Source organism: Triturus cristatus, chromosome 7 (genome assembly GCF_964204655.1).
Source record: "Triturus cristatus chromosome 7, aTriCri1.1, whole genome shotgun sequence".
NCBI classification, from domain to species: domain Eukaryota; kingdom Metazoa; phylum Chordata; class Amphibia; order Caudata; family Salamandridae; genus Triturus; species Triturus cristatus.
Genome location: NC_140590.1, coordinates 1,706,392,213 through 1,706,417,410, shown reverse-complemented (window position 1 = coordinate 1,706,417,410; position 25,198 = coordinate 1,706,392,213). Strand labels below are relative to the sequence as shown.

At 50.8% G+C, this 25,198-nt stretch overlaps 1 long non-coding RNA gene and 1 pseudogene across 9 annotated transcripts in view; one reads left to right on the top strand and one right to left on the bottom strand.

The window, feature by feature from the left end:
* The window catches only part of LOC146812828 (epidermal differentiation-specific protein pseudogene), a 174,579-nt pseudogene extending 151,742 nt beyond the window's left edge, over nt 1-22,837 (bottom strand). For 7 of the 8 annotated variants that reach the window (XR_014966902.1, XR_014966904.1, XR_014966906.1 and 4 more), the window contains exon 1: nt 22,781-22,837. The product of XR_014966902.1 is annotated as an epidermal differentiation-specific protein pseudogene, transcript variant X1 (transcript). Of the gene's footprint in view, nt 1-22,757 lie in introns of all 8 variants that reach the window. The other variant, XR_014966909.1, reaches the window with a different exon arrangement.
* The window catches only part of LOC146812827 (uncharacterized), an 87,265-nt gene continuing 75,919 nt past the window's right edge, over nt 13,853-25,198 (top strand). The window contains exon 1 of the long non-coding RNA XR_014966911.1: nt 13,853-17,159. This is a non-coding gene — a long non-coding RNA (uncharacterized LOC146812827). The remainder of the gene's footprint in view (nt 17,160-25,198) is intronic.

Below are 25,198 nucleotides of genomic sequence, written 5' to 3'. Positions count from 1 at the left end.
GAGACAGGAGGAACACGACCAGGCCAACGCCACCGGAGGAGGGCCCTCCCGCAGAGCCGTACAGTACCATCCCTGGGAGGAGAGGGTGATGGCCATGCTGCCGGTGGAGGCAGTTGAAGGAGTAGAAGGACTCCGAGACCCGGGTGAGTACACAAACAACGCACCTCACATGGGGGGAACTGCAACCACAACCAAAATTAATAACAGCCACGCAACCACCACAAGCCATCGCATTACTCAACCACACTCCATGAGCAGGCACATGCCACTGCTGCCACCATGCCCCATGCACCCAGCTGGACAATGTCAAGTCACAAGCCACTGAAGACAACAACACATGACACGGTAACCCGGATGGCGGGAGGCTGGGCACCAAGAATCACATAGTGCGACTCCAAAGCAGACAACAATGCCCTCTGCCCATATGGCCTAGGTCACAGCCAGACAAACACTGTGTCCCAACACAGGAATGACTTGCCAGCAAATGGCGGACGCCTTGCATCAACACATGGGGGTGAAGGCACTGTTTAGCACATGCCAGCAGCTAATAAACAGCCAACAGTGTGAAAGAGTGGCAGCACACACCACCACAGCAGCAGCGCACAGACACACAGCAGACAAAATGGGTGCCTGGAGATCAGAAACAAACTCACATCAACAGGCCAAGGGCCACTCAAAGATCTGCTAACAGTGTGTGCCCAGGAAGCTGGGCCAAGGTGACAGAGGGTGACACACGGAGGGAGGGAGAGGGGGACACAGAGGGAGGGAGAGGGGGACTGAGAGGGAGGGAGACGGACAGAGGGAGGAGGCTGACACACAGAGGGAGGGAGAGGGAGACAGAGAGGGAGGGAGAGGGGGACAGAGAGGGAGGGAGACACAGGAAGATGGACAGAGGGAGGAGGCTGACACACAGAGGGAGGGAGAGGGGGACAGAGAGGGAGGGAGAGGGGGACAGGGAGGGAGGGAGACACAGGAAGATGGACAGAGGGAGGAGGCTGACACACAGAGGGAGGGAGAGGGGGACAGAGAGGGAGGGAGAGGGGGACAGAGAGGGAGGGAGACACAGGAAGATGGACACAGGGAGGAGGCTGACACACAGAGGGAGGGAGAGGGGGACAGAGAGGGAGGGAGAGGGGGACAGAGAAGGAGGGAGACACAGGGAGAGCAAATCAGTCCTTTGGTGTGTGGGAATGTCTGCTCGTCAGCAGGTGGACTGCGTGCATGTAGACAAGGGTGGCCAGTGCCAGAACCCCCCCTCTTCATCATGGCAAAACGCAGGGCCATGTCACAACCTGTACACGAGCACAAGGACAGCCACCTGCATCATATAAGTGTGTGGATCCACTCCATGTGCACATGTACAGTGCTACAAGGAAGGCGCAAATGCATAGCTCGGCACACATGCACACTCCACTGCTGACTGCAGTCACACTTGACGCAGCAAGTAAGACTGTGCCACACATAGTTAAAGGGGCCAAATTGGTGCCCAAGGGACACACCCATGCACAAGTGCACTGTGAGTGGAATGCAAGACAGATCCTAATTCCAAGAGGAAATGTGCCAACTTTGTAACGGATGAAACATGGATGTTGCATGGATCCAAATTAACATTTTCTCTCTCACACCCAGGTCAACGTCGTGCTGCACCCCCCAACACTGGGGGGGAACACTCACAGGACCCGGATCTGCAGGAGACCGATCCCACCGGCAGCGACCACTCTCACCACTCTGCGGACGACCCCGACCGACCTGGCCCCTCTGGTGTCCAACCACCTGCAGCACCTGCGTCAGGTACAACCGTGCCAACCACCACCCCCACTCCTGCCACATCCCAGGAGACACCCAGGATCCCTGCCCCAACACCACAATGCAGCCAGGCTCGCCAGGAGGGACACGGTGTCCCGGGCACCCAGGAGGAGGCAGGCGACAACGCCAATGCCACCCCTCAGGGGTCCCGGAGACCCGATGTGCCCACAAGTGCAGGCCAGACGCAAGTGGGCAGGGGTGGTGGGAGTGGAGGACGGCGGAGGCGCGAGCCTGACCAGTTGGCTGGGGATCCGGTATTTTCCCATGTCCGTAACATCCTGGACTCATACCGGCAGGACACCACGGGCATGGCCCAGGTTGTGTCCGTCCTCGAGGGGATCAAGGTCCAGCAGGCCCAGCAACATGCGGAGCTAATAGCCTGTCTACAGGGACACCAACGGAGGATGGAGGACAGACAGGCTGAGCAAGTGACGGCGTCCCAGGGGATTCACGCTGAACTCCGTCGGATGGCCGACACCATGGCCGACCCTCCCTGTGCCAGAAGGCGGAGAACATCACCACCCACAGGGAGGGATCATGAGGAGGAGGAGGAAACATCCGACGGAGCATCCCAGACGTCGTCACGGCCTGCTGCTGAGGTTCCCCGCAGGAAGCCGGGTCGTCCACGGAAAGGACCGTGAGGGTGGCTGCTACATCACCATCTCCCAGGACACCTGGCCTGGCACCTGGCCCACTGGAGCAACAGCATCACAGCATCAAGAGACATTCTCTGCCACATGGCCCTGCTGGTCACTGGCTGACCAATGTTGACAAAGACTGTGGCATGGACTCTGAGGATTTCCAATGGCAAGGACACCAACTCCCCTACTGAACTTTGCATTCCCTAATCCCGGAAAGCCCCTCACTTTGTCACCCCCCCCACCCCCCAATAATAAATCACACTATTAAGAGTAGATGCCTGCTGGTAGCATTATTACCTAACATGTGTCTTGTACAGTCTAAACATGCCTGAGTCATCTGTTCACTTCAACCATCCACACCCTGGGGCCTGAGTCTGGCACAGGACACATGGGTCACAGTTTTTTAGGCAAGACAGACATGGAGCACCATACACACCCGTGATGGTCAGAACCAGCTGAGGGGGTGGCCGAACAACCGTGCTGACAGACACATTGAGTACAGCAACAGTCATGCGCAGAGGTCAGGGATCCTGGCCCGTGTCCTGGGGGGCACCCAGGTATGTGTAGACAGGTGGCAGAACCATGTCCTGCAAGCTTGAGTCCGGTGGATGCAGAGAATGGGGTCATGGACACCGTTGGATGCATGGGGATGGCACATGTCACAATACCCACACAGTCATGGACATCATGCCCAATACACAGTCTCAGCACACACACACAGCTTGCATCTTGCCACTCGACACATTGACACATAGCCACAATCAGGGAATACCATGCCAGACATGCAGGATGCACCGTGGCAACACACCAGCATTGACTGAGAAGAGGCACCTTGGAGGCATAGGGACACCTTTAATAGTCATGTTTTTGGGATTGCAGAGGCAACTTGAAGTACACATGAACACATCATGTGGAGTAACATGTGGCTCCAACACTGGCACCCCCCTTCTGCAGCACAAATGCGTGATAGCCATGGAACTGGCACACAAGTGTCGGCTAACAGCTAAATACCCACAGCTGCTCACGGAGAGACTGCCATACACCATACATCCGCTGATGTGGAAGTCCCACGCCATGTCAAGACAATGTTAACCGTATGTGTCCGAGGGCAGTGTCACACACATTGATGCCTTCATCACAATCCACTATCCCATCACTGATGACTGACAACCAGGCAGCCCATCTATTCAGGTGTACCCAGCTGCATGTCGTGTCCCATGGGGATGCCACATGTCTGCAGAGGAACCAAACCCCGACCGGGGCAGTGTGCACACATCGTGAACAACTGCCACACCCAATACACCCCAGATGCATCCCTTACCCCATGGAGACTTCCAAACGTGTCCGTGCCTGTAACGCTGAGTCAGCCCACGATGCCATGTCCATGAGGAATAGCAGTGCCACAACAATGCAACCAGAAGACGGCATGCGCAGGTACCTGGGGAAGAGAGACACACAAGAAGTCAGCCACAAAAAGCACAGCCACTTGCATGTGCATTGACTCGACACATGTATGGATGACAACATGCTAGGTCACAATTATGAGTGGGGAAATACTACCATCACTGCCACCATCACTCCAGTGACACACCCACACACACCTCTGACTCACGTGCCATACATGCAGGTGGAGACACGCATCACAACACATGCCACACGGGGACCAAGGCGTGCACACTCAGACACTGGTACTCACCACTAAGCAAAGAAGTCGCGTATGAGCCGAGTCCGGATGTCCTCTTGCGGCTCCACATCCTCCACATCACTAGCCCCATTGCCAAGCCCTTCGTCCTCCACGGGTGGATGGTCCTCGTCATGTTGATTCAGGATGAGTGGCACAGCTCTTTCAACTGCCATGTTGTGCAGCATGCAGCAGACCATGAAGATCTTGCAAACCTTTGCCGGGGCATATGGGAGTGCGCCGCCGGTCTTGTGGAGGCACCGGAATCGGCTCTTCAGCATGCCAAACGTCCTCTCTATCACTCGCCTTGTCCGGCCATGGGCGGTGTTGTAGCGGAGCTGGGCCGGCGTGATGGGGTTGCGGAGAGGTGTCAGCAGCCAAGGCATGTTGGGATAGCCAGCGTCCCCTAAATGGAAAGCACATGGATATCGTTAGAACTGGCGAAGCGGTAGTGCTGCTCGGCCAAACAGAATACAGGACAGACAGACTGTACCCACCAACAACACATGCCCGTTCGTTGCGCAGCTGCATCATCATATCAGGCATCCCGCTACGCCTCATGATGTAGGCATCGTGTGCTGATCCTGGGAAACGAGCACAGACATGTGAAATCACCATGTTGGACAGACACACCACAAGGGCATTGATGGAGTGGTAGTGCTTCCGATTGCGGTACGCCACCTCCCGTGCGTGTGGTGGTACCAAACCTACATGTGTCCCATCTATGGACCCAATGACATGGGGCATCCCTCCCAGGGCATAGAAACCACGCTTGACCTCAGTCATCTGTTCAGGGGTTGGGAACTTGATGAAGTCATCCAGGTGAATCAACATGGCCTCCAAGAAATCATGCAGCACACCGCTGAACATGCTCTGGGACATGCCACCAACATGAGCTATGGTATTTTGGAAGGTACCCGTGGCAAGGAAATGTAGGGCAGCCATTACCTTCAGCTGGGGTGTCAGTGCCGTAGGATACCTGTGCTGCGGTTGCAGGTGTGGTGCCAGTCTCGCCGTCAGCTCCAGAATCAACGGTTGGGTGAAGCGGTAGAGCCGGATCCTGTCATTCTCCTGCATGGTGGCCAAGTCTGGAATTCTTCGGGCAACAGGAGGCGCTCTGCAGTAATTTGGAAGTGACAAGGAAGAGTGAGTGCACTACGAGAACAACTCATGTCTACTGAGCACATGTAAATCTGGCAATACACACATGCCACATAGGGAGTCAGGCATGTGCTACATGCCCAGGACACGTATGGATGCAAGGTGACACTCCTTCCAAGACCCAGCTACACACGGTGATTGAGAACCTCCCCATGCCACGCCATGGAAATAGCTGTGTCCCAGTGCAAGTGCACTGCCCGACGCAAGACAGGAGTGACATACACCCACACATCAGCAGAAGTGTGATGCCGATTGCAGAGACTGGCAGCGGAACACCTGAGCCACAGGTCACATGACATTACACTAGTCCAGCCCACACACCTTGCCATGAAGGTGCACATGTCATGACTCACCACACATTCCTTGTGAGTTTGCTGACATGGCCTTGTCACGCTACTCCGTGTCCCTTGCATACATGTGCACCTCACATCCGATAACACATGTGGCATGGTGTTGGGAACAGTGTGCAATGACAATCTACACACAGCCACATGTTGGTTGCTGCAACGGCTGCAGCTTTTGAGGGTGCTACAACATCAACCTGATGTAAATCCCGGACACATATATGGCATAGTCACATTGTGCACTGTGGGTAGTGACAAGTCATGTGTCATGACCCCTGTACCGGGCATCATGGGACACTTCCGTGTGTTGGTATCCGTGCCATGCCAGTGACGCTCACCCCAAGTGCGCAGTCCCACATGCACACATGTCAAAGGAGTCAAGGGCATGCCTGGCACACATTGCACCCTCACACAGTACACATGTACACATCTCATCATACATCTGGTGCCTTCTCCACTCAGGAGGCATGTTCCACATCACAGCCTGTGACACCTGTGCCCCACACATGTGGTAATGCACAGACGATGCCTTGATGTCCATTCCTGGACAAGTATGTCCATCCATGGACAAGTATGTCCGCCCTATTCCTACATGTGTGTCGCCTATCACCACAGTGATGTGTAAAATCCGCCGTACTGCTGCTGAGAGGGCCTGTGCATGTTCCCAAATCACTGCGGGAGTGCTGCCGTATGTGTACCCATCGTGATGGCGAGCGTAGATGCGAGTGTACGGTCCGTACCACTACGGGTACGCATACGCGTGCAGACCCATAGTGATAGAGAGCGTAGATGCGAGTGTACGGTCCGTACCACTACGGGTACGCATACGCGTGCAGACCCATAGTGATAGAGAGCGTAGATGCGAGTGTACGGTCCGTACCACTACGGGTACGCATACGCGTGCAGACCCATAGTGATAGAGAGCGTAGATGCGAGTGTACGGTCCGTACCACTACGGGTACGCATACGCGTGCAGACCCATAGTGATAGAGAGCGTAGATGCGAGTGTACGGTCCGTACCACTACGGGTACGCATACGCGTGCAGACCCATAGTGATAGTAAGAGTAGATGCGAGTGTACGGTCCGTGCCACTACGGGTACGCATACGCGTGCAGACCCATAGTGATAGGGCCGTACACACGCATCTATGCTCACTATCACTATGGGTCTGCACGCGTATGCGTACCCGTAGTGGTACGGACCGTACACTCACATCTACGCTCACTATCACTACGAGTACGCATACGCGTGCAGACCCATAGTGATAGAGAGCGTAGATGCGAGTGTACTGTCCGTACCACTACGGGTACGCATACGCGTGCAGACCCATAGTGATAGGGCCGTACACACGCATCTACGCTCACTATCACTATGGGTCTGCACGCGTATGCGTACCCGTAGTGGTACGGACCGTACACTCACATGTACGCTCACTATCACTACGAGTACGCATACGCGTGCAGACCCATAGTGATAGAGAGCGTAGATGCGAGTGTACGGTCCGTACCACTACGGGTACGCATACGCGTGCAGACCCATAGTGATAGAGAGCGTAGATGCGAGTGTACGTTCCGTACCACTACGGGTACGCATACGCGTGCAGACCCATAGTGATGGAGAGCGTAGGCATGCATGTACGGGCCGTTGCCATGCATTTGGGGTGCCCTAGGGCCCCCACACGCACCGTACCTGTGTGTGATGCTCCAAATTACATAGGGGACAAGTATTAAGGCCGACATGCATGCTGGTTGTCATGGAGACCAAGTTCAAAATTCGAAATTGTTCTGGAAGGTGCACAGCAGAAGTCAGTTGGAATTTGTCTACTTTGTTGCAATGTGTTTGTGGGGCTGACATCATGCAGGAGAATGAAACCGATAGAGAACCCACAGACTGCTAGGTTTGAAGGGATTGGTGGAAACATAGGATGCAAATGTGAGTGACCAATCTCTCTGTACTCCTGTGCATGAGACTGGGCAGAAGGGCACATATAAGGCAGCCAGGTCCCATGAGGGAGCACTTGCCTGCACATCTTTGCATTCGTCGACCCAGCTGCTGCTACTGATTCCCTGGAACCATGTCAAGGGCTGTGGAGAGGACACAGCCATTCACCCTGGAGGAGAACATGGCTCTGCTGGATGTGATCCTCCCACAGTACTCCATGCTGTATGGGCGACCAGGGTATCAGGTGAGTGCATAGGCCACTGCCACAGACTGTCCCTATGTGGTGACTGTGACTTCTGCCATTGCGTCCAGGTGTAACACACATGCCATGTACTGTCGGGGGGGTCCCAGGGGGGGGGTGCCTGATGTCTCCCAGCAGTGCCCTGAGACAGGAGGGGTGGGGGACTATCACTCACAGCAGTGCCCTGAGACAGGAGGGGTGGGGGCCTATCACTCCTAGCAGTGCCCTGAGACAGGAGGGGTGGGGGACTATCACTCACAGCAGTGCCCTGAGACAGGAGGGGTGGGTGTGATGCACAGTGTGAGCCTTGATCATTGATTGTGACATTGCCATCATTCCACCTGTGTACCCACTGTGGCACGTAGTGCTTTTTCCCTCACCAGGGGATGATGTCCCTATGACAAAGGTGCAATGCGTTGGCTGCATGACATGCCTTGTTGTAACCAGCTAATTTGTACCCATATGTCTCTCTGTGACATGTGGCTGGTGTATTGATGTGGTGTCACTTGTTCCTCCTCACAGGTAGGCGCCACTGCCAAGGAGCAGATCTGGCTGACCGCCGTCAGTGCCGTGAGGGGTGTGGATGGTCGGAGGCGGAGCCTGCCCCAGGTGAGGAAACGCTGGCAGGATATCCGGTGCTGGACGCGGAGGATTGCACGGCTCCTGCTGGGGGACTCACCTGAGAGCCACAAGAACCGCGGCCGCCGCCGTCTGAGCCACCTCCACAGGCGTGTGCTGCCGGTGGTCTTTCCAGACCTGGAGAGGCGCTTACAGGCGATGCAGCAGCCGGAAGGGGGTAGGTACATGTGTGTTTGTTGTGTGTCACCGGCATTTGTAAGGGCACAGTAGCATGAATTCACTGGCAGGGTTTAAAGGTGCTGTGCAGATCCTGTTTGCCCCAGTATAGCGCTGTGCCCCTGCCACACTTCCCCTCCTTGCAATGTGTTCCCTGGTCTGTGTGTAGTCACTCCTTCACAGGGTAATGTAGGCTGGCGCTTTGTCCACGGGAACAATGACTGTAGCATCATGTGTGGGGGTGGTGTGTAACAGGTTGTGGGACCTTGCCTGTGCACTGTCAAGTTCACTGCATGTGGGTTCCATGTCAGTTGGCACTGATGCTGACTCCAGACATGGGAGTTGGTCTCTCATGTGTCATGCCTTACAGCGCGCATGTCCCATGTAGTGGCCTGTGACATGATGTGCATGAGTGTGCGATACACATAGTGCAGGGATGGTGACGTGTGTTGCAGTCATTACCATTCAGTAGCATGTAGTTGCGTGCCCACTACTGGCCCCTGGGGCACCTTTTCCTCAGTGGTGTATGTGTCATCATAAACGTGGCCACTGTCAGTGTCTACAGCGTAAGTTGTGCTCTGTGCCATTGTCCCCTGTCACCATGTATATAGACGTGCTATTTTGTACAGGTGTCCACTGTGCAGCCTGACCTGATTGTCCTTCTTCATACTCACAGTTGCCAGTGCCTGTGTGTCTTGTTATACTCATCTGAGGATGGGCACTGGTACCTCATTATTTGTACAGGCGCACCTTGGCTGTTTGGCGTCCAATCTTGCTTTTTGCCTGCCCCTGTGTGTATCACCCAGACTATGAGATGTTGGTGCCACCTGTGTCTCAACAATTTGCCTTGTGTAGGGTCTTGTTGGGGCGGGCAATGCCTATGTGTTAAATCCTGATTACCACTTGCTGGGTCTGGGCAGTGTGTGATGTGTCTGGACACATACGCAATGTGCAGTGACCGAGTCATGTTGTGCATGTTTTCAGCATTACCTATGCAGCATGTGTCTCAAGTTCATGGATATGGTCCCTGGTCATCGGTATTTTTGCCAACGCTGTGTGGTGCAGATGCAGTGCTGGATTGTCCCCAGGGCCTGGGTGCTATGTCAGACTCCTTTTCCTGTGTTTAGCTATTGTCTCATGCTCTCCATGGTATTTCAGTGGCATGGTGGCTCAACCAACTGTGTGTTTCATGCCCTACATCGGTACCCTGTTCAGTAGATGTTAGGGATCTTCCTTTTCAGGCCATGCAATGTTACCTATGTAGATTGGACTCATGTGACAGATGTGTACAGGTGTCTGATTAATTTCTGTCTCTCCACCCTGCCCACAGCATCGTCGGGGGACACAGAGGGAGACATGGACACAGACCAGGCGGAGGGACCGAGCACCAGTGCCAGCCGTGACATCGGGTCTGGCACATCGAGTGGGACAGAGGCGGAGGAGAGTGTGGCCGAGGACCTGTCGACTGGCACATCAGACTACGAAGCTGACAGGTCCGGGGACGATGTCTCCGAGTGGGCGGAGGCTGCACCAGCAGCTGACAGCGGAACAACACCTCGCACCGCCCCCTCAGTTTCCACCAGCCGCCTCCCACTTGCTCGTGTCCCTTCCCAGCGTGCCCGGTCACAGCATGTCTCCTTCCTGCCAGGCACCGCACCCCCTGCCCCTGTCTCCACTGCTGCCGCCAATGCAGAGTCTGTGGACATCCAGCGGCAACTGCAGGTTGGTCAGGCTGCGATCCTTAATGTCCTCCATGCCCACGGCAAAACCCTCACCAACATCGAGGCTTTCTTGGAGGGCATTCATTCATCGCAGGCTGACCAACGCAACTTGCTGAGGTCCATCGACTCCACACTGACTGCAGCAGTGGGTCTCCTGCAGCGCGACCTCCCCCCACCTACCCCTGCCCCATCCACACTTCCCACTCCCATGCCTGTCACACGTACACCCAGACGTCGGCATGCACCCACATCAACGGACACGGGCACCACACCAGCAGGGAAGGTCCACCGCACTCCTCCTGACACGCACACACAGGGTGAGGTAGGCACACCCACTGGGTCGGGGGGCAAACGTGTGACACGCAGCCATAGTGGGAGTCCGCATTCCACCCAGTCCACTCCCTCCAAATCCCCTCTCCTCAGCTCTCCTGGCCACATCTCCCCCAAGGACTCCTTCATGGCCGCTCTGTCCCTGAGCCCCACAGTTACACCACCACGCAAGCGGTCAAGGAGGTCCCCGGTCAGGGTGGTTGAGTCTCCCCCCCTGTCTACACCCTCCCCCGGTGGCGCTGCGACCCATCCCTCTGACCCCCCCCCCTCCTTGGGGCCTGAGGTCCCTTCGGGTGCAGGGGACTCCCTGGAGGACCTTGCAAAGGTGTGTAGTGCCATCCTGGCCTCCGCCTTTGGCACTGACCCACCCCCTGTGGTGGAGTCCTCCATCCCTGCACCCACAACGCCGCCCCTTTGCCCTGATGTCCCTGCGGTGCCTGTTGCTTCCCCCCCCCCTGATGCCCTCACCAGTGTGGAAGACGATGCCATTTGACTGTGCAGGCAAGGTAGGGGACACGCATCCCACTGTGTCCCCCATCCAGCTGAGAATCATTGACTGCCCTATGGGCTTTGTGAAGATTGAACTGCCTGCGATCCACGGACATTGTACTCATGCTGAATAAAGCTTAATTTTGTTTTCATTATCACACTACTGCTATGCTGGTATTGGTGTTGGTGGGGCTGCTACATGGTTTTGGGTGGTGTGTAAGGGTTTGGGTGTGTGGGATATGTAGTAGTGTACTGCTCATTGGTGGGACCCTGTGATCTGTGTGCCATCACAAGGTGTTGGCTAACTTTCTTTGTTCATGTAAGCAGTTACTGCATGGTGCACTTGTCCCAGGGTGTATTCCACCCAGCTTTCTTCCCTGCAGGGTGTTCCCAATGTTTAGCGCAGAGCTGTGTCTACATGAGCTGTGTGTGTGACGGAGCCCTTCTACTTTGGCCATGCATGCAGGGCCATGTCTCCACCTGCGACAATCGTGGCATCCTTGGTGATCACTGTACTTGTGTGTGGAGTCTGTTGACATGAGTTCATGGGGACATGTTCCCTTGTAGCCAGTATGCATGTGGATAATTCTGGCCTCACACACATGTGTTACACCCCTCCTGTCTCAGGGCACTGCTGGGAGTGATGGGCACCCACCCCTCCTGTCTCAGGGCACTGCTGGGAGGACTCTGCACACACCCCTCCTGTCTCAGGGCACTGCTGGGAGTGATAGGCACCCACCCCTCCTCTCTCAGGGCACTGCTGGGAGGACTCTGCACCCACCCCTCCTGTCTCAGGGCACTGCTGGGAGGACTCCACACCCACCCCTCCTGTGTCAGGGCACTGCTGGGAGGACTCCACACCCACCCCTCCTGTCTCAGGGCACTGCTGGGAGTGATGGGCACCCACCCCTCCTGTCTCAGGGCACTGCTGGGAGGACTCTGCACACACCCCTCCTGTCTCAGGGCACTGCTGGGAGGACTCTGCACCCACCCCTCCTGTGTCAGGGCACTGCTGGGAGGACTCCACACCCACCCCTCCTGTCTCAGGGCACTGCTGGGAGGGCTCCACACCCACCCCTCCTGTCTCAGGGCACTGCTGGGTGGACTCTGCACACACACCTCTGATTTCAGGATATGTGCGCTTGGCACATACACGGTGGGGGTACGCTCAATGCATGCGAGGTGAGGGTACGAGTCTACTGACACTGGTGTGGTGGGGGTACGCTCCGTACGTCCGCGGGTGTGGGTACGGGTCGTACTTACACTGTTGGCATGGGGGGTACGCTCCTTGCATTCGCGGGTGGGGGTACGGGTCGTACTTACACTGTTGGGCTGGGGGGTACGCTCCTTGCATTCGCGGGTGGGGGTACGGGTCGTACTTACACTGTTGGGCTGGTGGGTACGCTCCTTGCATTTGCGGGTGGGGGTACGGGTCGTACTTACACTGTTGGGCTGGGGGTACGCTCCTTGCATTTGCGGGTGGGGGTACGGGTCGTACTTACACTGTTGGGCTGGGGGGTACGCTCCTTGCATTTGCGGGTGGGGGTACGGGTCGTACTTACACTGTTGGGCTGGGGGTACGCTCCTTGCATTTGCGGGTGGGGGTACGGGTCGTACTTACACTGTTGGGCTGGGGGGTACGCTCCTTGCATTTGCGGGTGGGGGTACGGGTCGTACTTACACTGTTGGGCTGGGGGGTACGCTCCTTGCATTCGTGGGTGGGGGTTCGAGTCGTACTTACACTGTTGGCATGGGGGGTACGCTCCATGCATACGCGGGTGAGGGTACGGGTCGAACTTACACTGTTGGGGTGGGGGTACGCTCCATGCATACGCGGGTGGGGGTACGGGTCGTACTTGCACTGTTGGGCTGGGGGGTACGCTCCTTGCATACGGGGTGGGGGTAGGGTCCGTACATATCCGTCCCCACGCTATGTGATGTTTGTGCGGCCCGTACCCAGGCCTTTGCCACGTGGGTGCGATCCGTCCCGCCATTGTTGGGGTGACGTGTGTGGGCGTGGTCCGACTCGTACCCACGCTCTTCAGGCGTGGGTACGGGACGTACCTGTCTGGTTGTGTTGCCGGTTCGCGTGGTGACGGACTTCCGTTGTGGCGGTCGCTGGCTTATCAGGACACGCCCCCACCCCCTCGTGGTGACCAGGGCATGGGAGTCAGGTATGTCCAGGCCATGTGTGGTGTGTGACTTATGTGGTTGTTTTGTGGCCTGCCCTGGTCGTGCCACCCCCACCCCACCCCACTTTCCCCCCTCCCTTAGTTATTCTGACCTTCTGCGGCGTCTGCGTCGTAACCTGTAGAGGAGGTGTACTGCTATGAGGGCAGGGATGACTCGTAGGTTCGGGTCCATGTCTGTCCGTCGCGTACTGGTACTCCTTGCTCGCGTCGTCCTGTCGCGTACGGGTCCTCCTTGATCGCGTCGTCCTGTCGCGTACGGGTCCTCCTTGGTGGCGTCGTCCTGTGTGTCCGTCACGTACTGGTCCTCCTTGTTCGCGGCGTCGTCTGTCCGTCGCGTACTGGTGGTCCTTGTTCGCGTCGTCCTGATTTCCCGGCAGTTTTTGGCTGCCGCAAAATATTCACCGTGCGGGGTGACGTCGGTGCGAATCGTGATTCCTGGGTCGTGAATGGCTGGCTGCGAGCGTCCCGACGTCAGGTCGGCGCTTTCCCGGATCGCATTGGTAGGTGTTTTTTGTTCGGTCGGGCTTTTTTACGACTCGTACGGTAATGGTGTTCCCGTGCGAATCGTAATTCCTTGTTTGTAAAAATTGACGATCGGGTACGCGTCGGGCGGAGATTGTGCTCCGTCCGACGGTTCGTACCCGGTTTTTGCCAGATCGTGATCGGCACCTTAGTGTTTTTTTCCCTGAACCTCGGGTTCACCTCATGTGCTGTCCTGACCTAGTCTGTCCCTCCTAAATTCAAGTGATTCATTATGGCAAGCACCAGTGCTTTAAATGGGCTGGTACTCACCGGTACTGAGTACGGGCACTTCTAAATTCCCGGCACTTGAGTACCAGAACTTCTCTTTGTCCAAAGAGAGTACTGGTACTCATCGGGCCGTAAGCCAAGTTCAGTGAAATTGGCATTTACAAAAAGAAGCGCCTCACAGCTGACAACAAGGGGGTCCATTTTCGAGAAGCACTCTGATCGAGTGCTAATCTCCCCTTACTATTTGCTAATTGAGCGGTGGCTGTAGACATTCATTCAGAGCTGACAGGAAGTTTGCGAGGGGCCCGAGTCCCACTGTGATTAGTGATACAGGCTCTGTGAAGTCAATAGAACAGTAGGTGTGTGGGCAGGGCCTGCTAACAGGCATATCTCCTGACTCTCGGGAAATCGAAGAGAAGGCTTCCTGCTGTCATAGCAGAGTACAGCAGCACTTGTTTGGAGCCAGAACGAGGAGGAAGGTGGTGACAGTGACGCTGTAGCACAGCTGATGAGAATCAAGGTTTGGTAATGTGGGCAGCAACTAATTTAAGGGCTTCTAAAACATATGTACTAAATGCCCTGGGTGTGTGCACGAATGTCCCTATGCGCATTCATGCATGAGTGAGTGTTGTCTGCAGTGTCCAGCACTGCACATATATAGTTTTAAGCCCGACAAGCCCTGTACTACCACACTCTGCGCATGAAGCTCACGTGAAATGGTGCGCCTTGTAGCTAGTACAAGGCCACTCTCTCTTCAGTGCAGATCTGCTTTCTCAGCAGTGTTTCAACACAATTCTATTTTGTTTTTTACAGGCCGTTTTTTCTTGGGTTAATGGAGGGACTCTGGAAAGGGTAGATATGGGTGAACCAACAAATTAACAAGGAGAGCCCAGTCAGAGCCGAACCATGAAGTCTGGCTTGGCCTTAAAAGCTCATACATAAGTCGAGCCCTGAAAACATTACCATTGAAATAAAAGTGTATTTTTTTAATGTGGAAGCATTTCACGTTGGTGCATAAGCTTATATCACTGCATTGAGAGGAGCTTGTGCTACCACCATGAGGACAATACCATAAGTGATCTAGGAAGCAAGTCACTGTTCAGGTGTATATCGTTTATGGCCTATATTCTTTTCATGAATTAAGCAACATTATAGTGTATTACATCTAACACAAGATGTGATTGTACAGCACACATCTGGAACTTGTGCATTTGAATATATCATTTGTGCTAACAAAGAAAATGTAGGCTTGGTGATATAAAACATTTGTCTGCGATCACACAATTTGGTCATGTGGGGAAGCTGGGATTGATGCCAGAATTTCTGCTATCGCATTGTGCAATTCAGCCTCTAGATGGCTTCATCTATCTTTCTCTCCTGTATTGCAATTAAGGTCAAAGGTTTGTCTTTATTCTTTGCACATGAAATTAGAGTTTGGTTAGCAGGCACATGCACTATCACAGTTCAGTTCATTTTTGGCTTGAGGGTGCAAGAGGACCTGGAACTGAGCCAGACCCAGGTATCCTGGCTCGAGCTTTCAGCAGCTTGCCTGACTCCAGAAAGAGGGAATCAGACTTTACAGCAGGTAAGCAGCTTTGAGGCAAAGCTGTGTCTTTGGAGGTGCTGGTGATGTCTGCTAGGTGGCAGTGGGACAAGAGGGTTAACCATAGTTAAACCGTTCCAAACAATTTTAAGGAAAAATCTTGTGAAATGTATATGTGATCTAGGTGTGCACCATGAGAAGCCCACTTTAATAATAAATGTACCCTTTTGTACGTATGAGGGAAATGGAATAATCAAAATATACCAGAAATGCTTTCGTATCATTATGCACATCTGCACACCAATTCAATCTCAATCACATTAAATGTGTGCCCCTGGCCGGATCCCTTTGCACTGCCCATAGCCCCGCACCCCAAACCCCACCCCAAGCTCCGCCCCCTAGTCCACATCTCAATTTGGTGAGTACCTGTACTTATTTTTTTTCCATTTAAAGCACTGGCAAGCACTGAGTGGTTGAGTTGTTTGCGATTGGGCAGAAGGTCTCCGAACCACACCTCCATCACACGTCTCCTGTATGCAATATGATCTTTTTTGATCTGTAAACATGTTTATTTCTCATCCTGTCACAAGGCAATTGGGATGCTATTACCTTAGTGAAAGTACAATTGAAGTAAAACTGACAGAGATTTCAATTTGTATCGCAGGTTAGCAGGGGGTGTTGTTACCATCAGAGAGGATGGCTCACTGAGCAAGTGTTTGCTGCTAACAAATGTCATGTTCTCAGAATCCGAGTCCAAACAAAGCAGCCTCCTCCTGTTATGATTCTGTGGTGAGGCCATGAATGCCACAAAAGGAGTAAAGTTATTTACAATGATGAATGCATTGTTTAGCACTATATTCCTTGCCAGACACTATCATTGTATTGAATACACTTTGGACGGTGCAAGTTAATCAGTCTCTGAGCCAGAACTACTTTGTGGAGAAAGTGCTGTAAAACGTCACTTGAGTTTTTCAGGAGTTGCTGGCCACAAAAACACCTCTCAAATTCTTTGTCTCCACCAACTCTAAACAATTCAAAAGAAAGCAGGATGCAGGCTTCTGAGCGAGAGCACTGCACACATCAGGGATCTAATCACAGAAAGCAACGTCTTCAGTTGGTTTAAGCTGTGGCGGCTCCTCCGCTAAGGCGGAGAAGCATTCCCTCACTACTTTTTAGCAGTGAAAGAGAGGGAAAATTAAATGACAATAACTTGCGTTATTATAATTGTATTTTTTCCTACTTCTGTGGCTTTCCTAGAGGGGGCGAGGACATGGGAGGAGTGGTAGCAACCTCCTAAGTGTGCAATGACTGCTTGGCCAGTCCTGCGCTCTTTGCGTGTTCTCCATGCAGACTGCAATACAGCCTGCGCGGAGAACATGCCCAGGCTCACGGTCAGCATCTGAGCACCGAAACGCGGCTACGGCAGTGTTGTGATTGTCTGGCTGGGAGCCTGGGTGTGCTTCCTGTTCAAGCCAGCTAGAGAAGACTACTGAGGAGAGACGCGGCAAGGAAGTGGCGAGAATGTAAGTTTTTTATTTAATTTTTTAAGACCTGCTGCCCCCGCACACCTACCGCTGCTGATTTCAAGGGGGCGGCTGCGCCCCTTCTGTCCCTGTTTCTCATCATTATTGGTACAGCTCGTGGTGGACTCAGTTTGAGTGCCGATTGTAGGAGATGCTTGAGTTTGAGGCATTTCTTCAGTGACTGCTGAGTTCTTGTGTGTACAGAATTTGCCCAACAGAAAGGTGCCCCTGTGAGTACAGGGAGAGTGATGTGTCGTTTTATTGCAGACGGGAGAGACTTGGAAAGCTAAGAGATTTCATTGCTTGGAAAGGTGCCTGGCATTTGTCCAAACCAGCGAACTCTTTATTGTTGCAAGCAAAAGCTCTGTAACTTCTGGTTTAGTAGCTGGGAAGTCATAAATTGTGAGCTGGAATGTGTTCCTCCCAGGTGATTGCTGCCTGCTGGAGTGTGTAGAGCAAAATTAAAGGAAAAGGGAAAACATTTTGATGGTGACATTCAGATTTGAAGCAATTGAATTTTCTTTTTAGTGAGGTTTTAATTGTTAATTGGCAATTACAAACACACAGAGGCAAATTCTATTCAAGACCAGATTTTCATTTTTCAGGACTGTGCAGCATTGTGCATGTTTACTTTCACTTTACACACTCTAGCAGGACTATATTCCAGCTCCATATTTATGACTCAAAAACAATAATCCATTCCCTAGACGCTGGTCATATTTGTTTATTTATTTTTATTTATGTATTTATTTAAATTCTTTTTTATTTAAAGCGATTTTATATAGCGCGAACATTACCCAAAGGTGTCAGAGCGCTATACAAAAGAATCAGTTGCGTTACATAAGGACTTTGGATTACATGAGTTACATAAGAGATATAAATAGGAAGAAAACAATTGCAAATGTACAAGTGGAGCGAAAGGAGGGAAAAATTGCAAATGTACAAGTTGTAAAGGAAGAGATACAAACAGATAAACTCTAAAATCACACAGGAATGGTAGTAAGTGCAAAGGTCTACTACATATACTAGTGATTAGAGATATAAATATATACAAATTCACTCAGGATTACATTTTAACAGCGATTAGGCTTGAAAAATTATATATTACATATTTACAGAGCAGGAAATTCTTAACATAGTTCAGCCAAGGTGTTCAGGTGGTGTTGCACTCAAGGGTGGTGCTCTTGGGTATGGAGGGATCCACCATGTTGGAGATGTCCATAGGGGTCATAGCTAAGTGTTAGTCATTCTTTGCAGGGCCCATTTGCTCTCAGTTGCAGGTTTGTTACTATGGTGATCTGACAGTCAAAGTATTTGCTTATAGCTGTCAAGTCTTCAGATTGCTTAGAAGTGACATTTCCATAGTTTCAGTGTACTTATGTCCAATTTAACAAATGGCTCACAGCAGTAGCGATTGAAAGTATTTAATTCAGTAAGATACGGGACAGTTTTTGATGTATTTAAATATTTCAACACTACACAATCACAATTGCTTTATAAGCCTTCTTCCTTTGTCAAATTTGCTTTGAAATGTACAATTTGCCACTATTTTCTCAAACGTTTTCTCTGGGTAAGGACCCCCCCCCCCCCCAAGCACCCTTTCTGTTTTCTGGATTGTGCACTTCTCACACTTGCGACATAACACTTATACCCTGCTTTTACTCCCAACCATTTTCAACTGTCACTAGCCACCACTGGTGGAGTGCAATCACTTTGTGGAAGCACACAACTTCTCTACCAAGCAAAACATGCACTCCTAGCTCTCAACATGTGCATGGAGCCAAAGCCCCTCTCATCATGGTTCTCACAGTATGCCTGGCGAGGGATGCACTGTCAAGCCAGACCATAAAAAATTAAGCCAATAACACTTCTCATTAATGGTCATAAGATCGGTCCTACACTGTTACCTTCATTTAGATGCAGGCGGTAAGTGTCCAATACCGCAGAATGGTATTTAAAACAAAAATATCCCACCTAAGGCCATTTACAATACTGCAGATATAATGATATACTAAAGATATATACCTCTATGAAGATATATTTGAAATATTCACCAGGAGTGATAAATACTATTTTCAGTACTTAATGAAACCCAAACCACTCGCCAAATCAACAACCATTGGCATTAACAATAGGTCTGCAAGTGTAATTATTATTTGCAAACATGCAAATTACAAAATATCTTGATCAACGTGAAAAGTATGAAAATAAAATATGGTCAACGCACACAGGTCTTGGCACTGAGGTGCATTACTTTTCAGGCTTGGATCCACCAACAGCATATATATTCGGATGGGGCTCATAGTTATTCACTATTGTTCCTCATGGCAAAAAATAAGACATAGAGGAAGGACATCTACACCCTGCAAGGCCTAGAAAGTCACACCACACAAAAGAGAATCCACTGAACATAAGGGGAATCACAGATATTCATGGAAATGTGCTTTTCCATTGAAAGTATTGCCAATCATAGAGACTAGCAACAGCTTTACAACAGTTGCAAGACAGCAGCAATGCAACTAGTTCTGAGAGTGATTCCTGTCCTGCACTGCTTTGTCGTGCTCTCACCAACACAATGAGTTATTCACAAGCAGGATTTCACAAACAGCTTTTTATAAATCCCCATCAAGGTGATGAATGTGATGTTGATACATGCTGGCCACTTGATGTTTGTTAGTGACATAAAGGGGTTTTAGTAAGCAAACCCAATCATCTGTATTCCGATTGGCGTGCTGGTCTGCGCACATGTTCTGCACATTCCACCCAGGTTCTACAAGAGGAGTAAGATACACACTTAAATGCACACCTATTTTTATAATGAATCAAATCTTTATCCATAAATAGTCATGCATGTACACGTGCTAACTGGGCGCGTGCCTTGCGCCAGTGGCACGCCAGTGAAAATCCGTTCAGTATGGGGCTACATTCCGCCCAAACCCAGTCGCAGTTGTGAATATACGGTCCTCCAGTTCAATAGTATCATCCATTTTGTTAGCCATTTCATGACACTTTATTCCAAACATTTAATGTTTTTTCATTCTTAGTCCACATATAAGGTTGAATGCTATTCCAAAACTTCTAATGCTATAGATGTGCACATCCAGGCCTCTTTCTAGAGCACGCTGAAAAAGGCATAATTCGTCCTAGGCAGCGTATTTCTTTCCAACCCAATGCATTTCGGACTCTCAACGCCCTTCTTCAGGGGTAACTTAAAATTAAAAACCACCATTACTGATTTGTTCACCATAAAACATATTACATAATCTGTACTTCTTTTATTACTTTCACCCTTAATACCATGCAGAACAAACCCAATTCTCTATCCGTGCTCTATTATTTAAATCAACCACCCTTTTTAATATACTCAAACTACATCCCCTCCCCTTCATGGGCACACCTTCTGGACTGTTCTAATTTTTCCCGCCTTTCTTCCCACTGAAAAGGGGGTGGCACAGGAAGGGGGCCTGCTCCTGATAGCAGGGGAGGCTGGGTGTGGCATTAGTAAGGCGGCAATGCCTATGAAGCTCCCTTGCCACAGAAGTCTGTTCTTGACCTGGGAGAGTTGTGGACACCTCCATCCAGAAAGGCTTGGTTTCTGGGCTCAGGGAGCGAAAGCTCCCACCCCAGGGGTCCAGCATATTGTTTTGTGGTGGCAGGTTGGTGTTTACCAGTCAAGGAACCCACCAGAGGCTGGGTGTTTTTCAGGGGGCATCTCTAAGCTGCCCTCTGAGTGCATTGTAGAATATATCCCACACTGGCATCTGTGCGGGTTTATTATGCAGAGAAGTTTGCTACCAAACATCCTAGAATTCAGTAAAGCCATTACAGTGCTGTGGAGTTCGTAATGACAAACTCACAGACCATATAATCTTTATGACTTTACTTCACTTACAATGTCAAAAAATTGATTTAGACACTGTAGTTGTACAGTGCTCATGCAACTGTACCCTCACCAGTGGTATAGTGCACCCAGCTAGAGGCGTGTCTTACCTATACCATAGGCACTGGGTTGCAGGCATGGCACACAGGTATGTGTGCTATATCAAGTCTTCACTTTTCTCTGCACCAAAACACTCAGCCTGCAATGGCAGTGAGAGTGTGTAAAGATACAGGACCTCTAAGAGTGGCACAATATATGCTGAAACCCTTAGAGGCCTTCCCTGGTCACAATGCCATTGGTACCCATGGTACCTTTTACAAGGGACTTACACGTGGCCATGGAGGTGCCAATTAGGGGTACAAAGGTACCGTTTTGGGAATGAACACAGGCCTGGGAACCTGATTGGCAGAGACACAGGGCACATCAAGTCAAAGTGCATCAGAAATATGGCAAAAAGTGGGAGGGTTACTGCAAACGGAAACCCACTTTTCTACAGCTGTGTGTAAAGATACAGGACCTCTAAGAGTGGCACAATATGTGCTAAAACCCTTAGAGGCCTTCCCTGGTCACAATGCCGTTGGTACCCATGGTACCTTTTACAAGGGACTTACACGTGGCCATGGAGGTGCCAATTAGGGGTACAAAGGTACAGTATTGGGAAAGAACACAGGCCTGGGAACCATATCGCAGAGACCCAGGGCACATCAAGTCAAAGTGCATCAAAAATCTGGCAAAAAGTGGGAGGATGACTGCAAACGGAAACTCACTTTTCTACAGCTGTGAAACGTCTGTCTTTTTAATGAGATGAATGGCTAAGGATCCTCTTTTAAGGCAGTGATTGTTCTGCTGGGGACTCCTCACGCATATATCGTCATGGTGAGCAGTGACACATTGCATATAAGTGCTTGGAAATACACATGTGCGTTACTACACTGTATGCAGGAGTGCTGTGCATCAGTCACCTATGTCATCCACGTTTGGTGTGTCCATTATTTTGTGATGCTGTTTCACAGAGGTCAACATGTTACAGAGGGAGTGGGCTACTTCTGTCAAGACTGTGGTAGCTAATGTAGCTTGATTAGATTCATATCCTGCATCTCAAAGTTATTTCACATTTCTGTCAGTCTTTGGTGCTCCTCTCCTTAGGCTTACATTGCTAATGAATTGCTTCCACACCCCTGCGCTTGTGTCTGTTGTGGAGGTATACTGCAACTAGAAATTCTTAAAAAATGATATATTTCACACCCTTCCTAGATACAGGTATTTTATGTCCTTTCTACTTGGTATAGTCCTGCCCTCACACTGATGTTCCCCAAGTTCCAATTGATTTACTCCCTGCCAAGTGGTTCTATTTGCAGGGGCGAGGTGTGTGGGTAAATGTGTGTGTTTGTTTTTGTTTATATATAGTATTGTTATGTGTTTCTGTCTGAATAATGTGTGTGCCCTTATGGATCTGTGTATGTTTTTGGATATGTTTTTATCTTTGTGTAGGATGTGAGTATGTTTGTGTGTATATCTGAGTTGGTGTTTATCTGTTTAATGTCTACATGCCTGATGTGTATGGATTTGATGTGTGTAATGTGTGTGTGTGTGTATGTGAGTAGGATGCATGCACAGAGCCTATGAGTCACCATAGCAAGAACAATTGGAATCTATTTGCACTCCAACATCTCCTGTAAAACATCTCCCCCTGAGAATATCAAAGTGAACCAAACTACAATCAAACATGCAGAGTACTCACCAGGAGACGACTGTGTCTTGCACCCCTCATATTTCCCTGCCTGGCACCCAATTTATATAAGACTGGCTCAAGCCCCTCCCAGGCTCATTGGCAATACACTCCCTCTTCAATTATCCCACTTGTTGAGTGACTCACAGTTGTCTAGTAAATCAACACAACATTTTAGTTCCTTGGAAAAGATTTATTGGTCGAATGTGCCACGGGCCGATCTAATCGGCCCTGTGTTAAAACTGAGTGTGCTCGGGCCGATCTGATCGGCCTTGAGCTCTGCCCTCTATTGGAAAGAATTTTTATTAGCCTGCGTTTCATGAATTCTTTCTGTATTTGTTTCTACCAATTTATAACCCTTTCTGTTATTACAGGGATTCAGCTCCAGTTATGTGCTTTCCCCTAACAGACAAAAAAGAGCTTCCAAAAAGCACTGTTCACGCTCCACTTCAGTGTTTATTTGGTCTTACAGTGCTTAGCTACGGGAGTCAGCATTTGTTGCTTACAAGCCCCGGGCACCTGTTTTTTCAATTGTTTCTTGCATTTTCCTAGCCCCGGTAGGTCTCAAGGCCCTTTCCGCCATGCTCTGCCTGGTCAAAAATAAGGGAGCAATGAAGAAACGGACTCAAAATATGCTCCCCGGGAGTTTGTACATATACTTGAAATTCAGCCCGCATATGCTTCAGCTCACCTGTAGAGGGAGCTGAACTGTATGACTCAGCAAGAACGACATGCTTGAGTAGAGCGTCAAAGGAGACAAGCATTTACAATGCAATAGGTCTCGCATTTACAAGAGTTTGAGCTATTGGCATTGTAAATGATATTGCTAACAGCTTAAACTCTCGCAAATACGGGACCGATTGCATTTAAAATGTAGGTTTTGGAAAAGGCCCTCATGCCGAGCTTTCACGTTAATGTCAGCTACGCCACTTTCTTTAGACAAGCCACGTACCGTAACGTCAGGGCACAAGTATTTGAGGAGTATTGTCAATTAATTTAAGCCTGGTATCATTTGCAGAGGCATGGAGAGGACTCCTTGCTGTTTTATGCTTGCACTTAAAACAAGCAAACTGTGGGCAGAACGGGGTAGGCAGACACCGGGTTCTAAGAATGGACCTGCTCCTGCACGTAAGACAGCGATGCATGCAGCGTATGTTCATTTGATGGAAAACGCTGACTAATATGCAACATGTAAAGCGCCTTGACACCCTCTTGTCTGCGCTATATAACACTACTACATGTAAATAAATAAAAGGCGAGCATGTCCAGCAGGCAAAATGCTTCTTACTGAACAAAAACAAATGGATAAAAACACAAATAATCTATAAAGGCGCCATCATAACTACAACAAATGGGGGTGTAAAGCAGAATGTATCATGTGCTGTGAGCGGCGTCATACAACAAAGCGCTGCTAGAATAGCGCCTTGAGGCTATTTAGTGCACAGTGCACTTTTATGAGCTTATGTAGCGCGGCCATTGTAGTTTAAGCCACTGGCCCGTGGCCTCTCTGAATGCCTTTCCTCCACCCCAAGGAGATGGAATGGGGCAATTAAAGGGCTGGAAGTAAAAGCTTGAAAACAGAACACAGCAAAGCTGTGAAAAGCATTCCAGTCTGAGCACTGCAGGTCACCGCGCCGGCGGCTGGCGAAGGCCTGATTTTATCCGAGCAGGATTATAGCAACGCGCGCCTGAGCCAAGAGGCCCTGAGCCCACGGAACTCGGGGGAAGGGAGGGGTCTCGGCAAAGCAGGTAGCAGGGCTGGGGAGGCAGAGAAACCAGTACGACTGACTGCGCCCCAGCCCTACAAGCTCTACTCAGTGACTCCATTTCCCCACCTGGCCACTCTGCCGCTTCTTAACCCCCCCGCAGAAGATGCCCACCCACCGTTAACCATCAGCAGGGCACGTAAACCGTTTTTATTTATAAAGAAGAAAAGCTTCTCAGAAATGTAAGGGCATAAGATAGCTTGTATGGATAACGTGCCTGCGCCAGAAAGGTGCTCTGAGGTCTGCCTAGGCTCCAAGCGCCAAATAACAAATAGCGTGCATGGTCGCTCCTGTTTAACACGGAACTCGGGGGCAGGAGGGGTCTTGACAAAGCAAGGAGCAGGGCTGGGGGGATGGGAGGGGTGCAGAGAAAACAGTACAACTCACTGCGCCCCAGCCCTACAAGTGCTACTCTGCTGACTCCATCAGTAATAATAAACGAGTATGAGCTATTGACATTGTAAATGACAATGCCTTTTATTTATGTTTTGGGTTTAAAAACGTAAATAAAAGGCATTGCCATTTCAATACTAATAGCTTAAACTCTCGCAAATGCGACACCTGTTGCATTGCAAATGCTTGTTGTTTTTACAGGGGAAAAGAAATGCAAGATGTTGCCTATGAATATGCATAGAAAGCCAGTTTGATGTTTTTGAAAACTTTT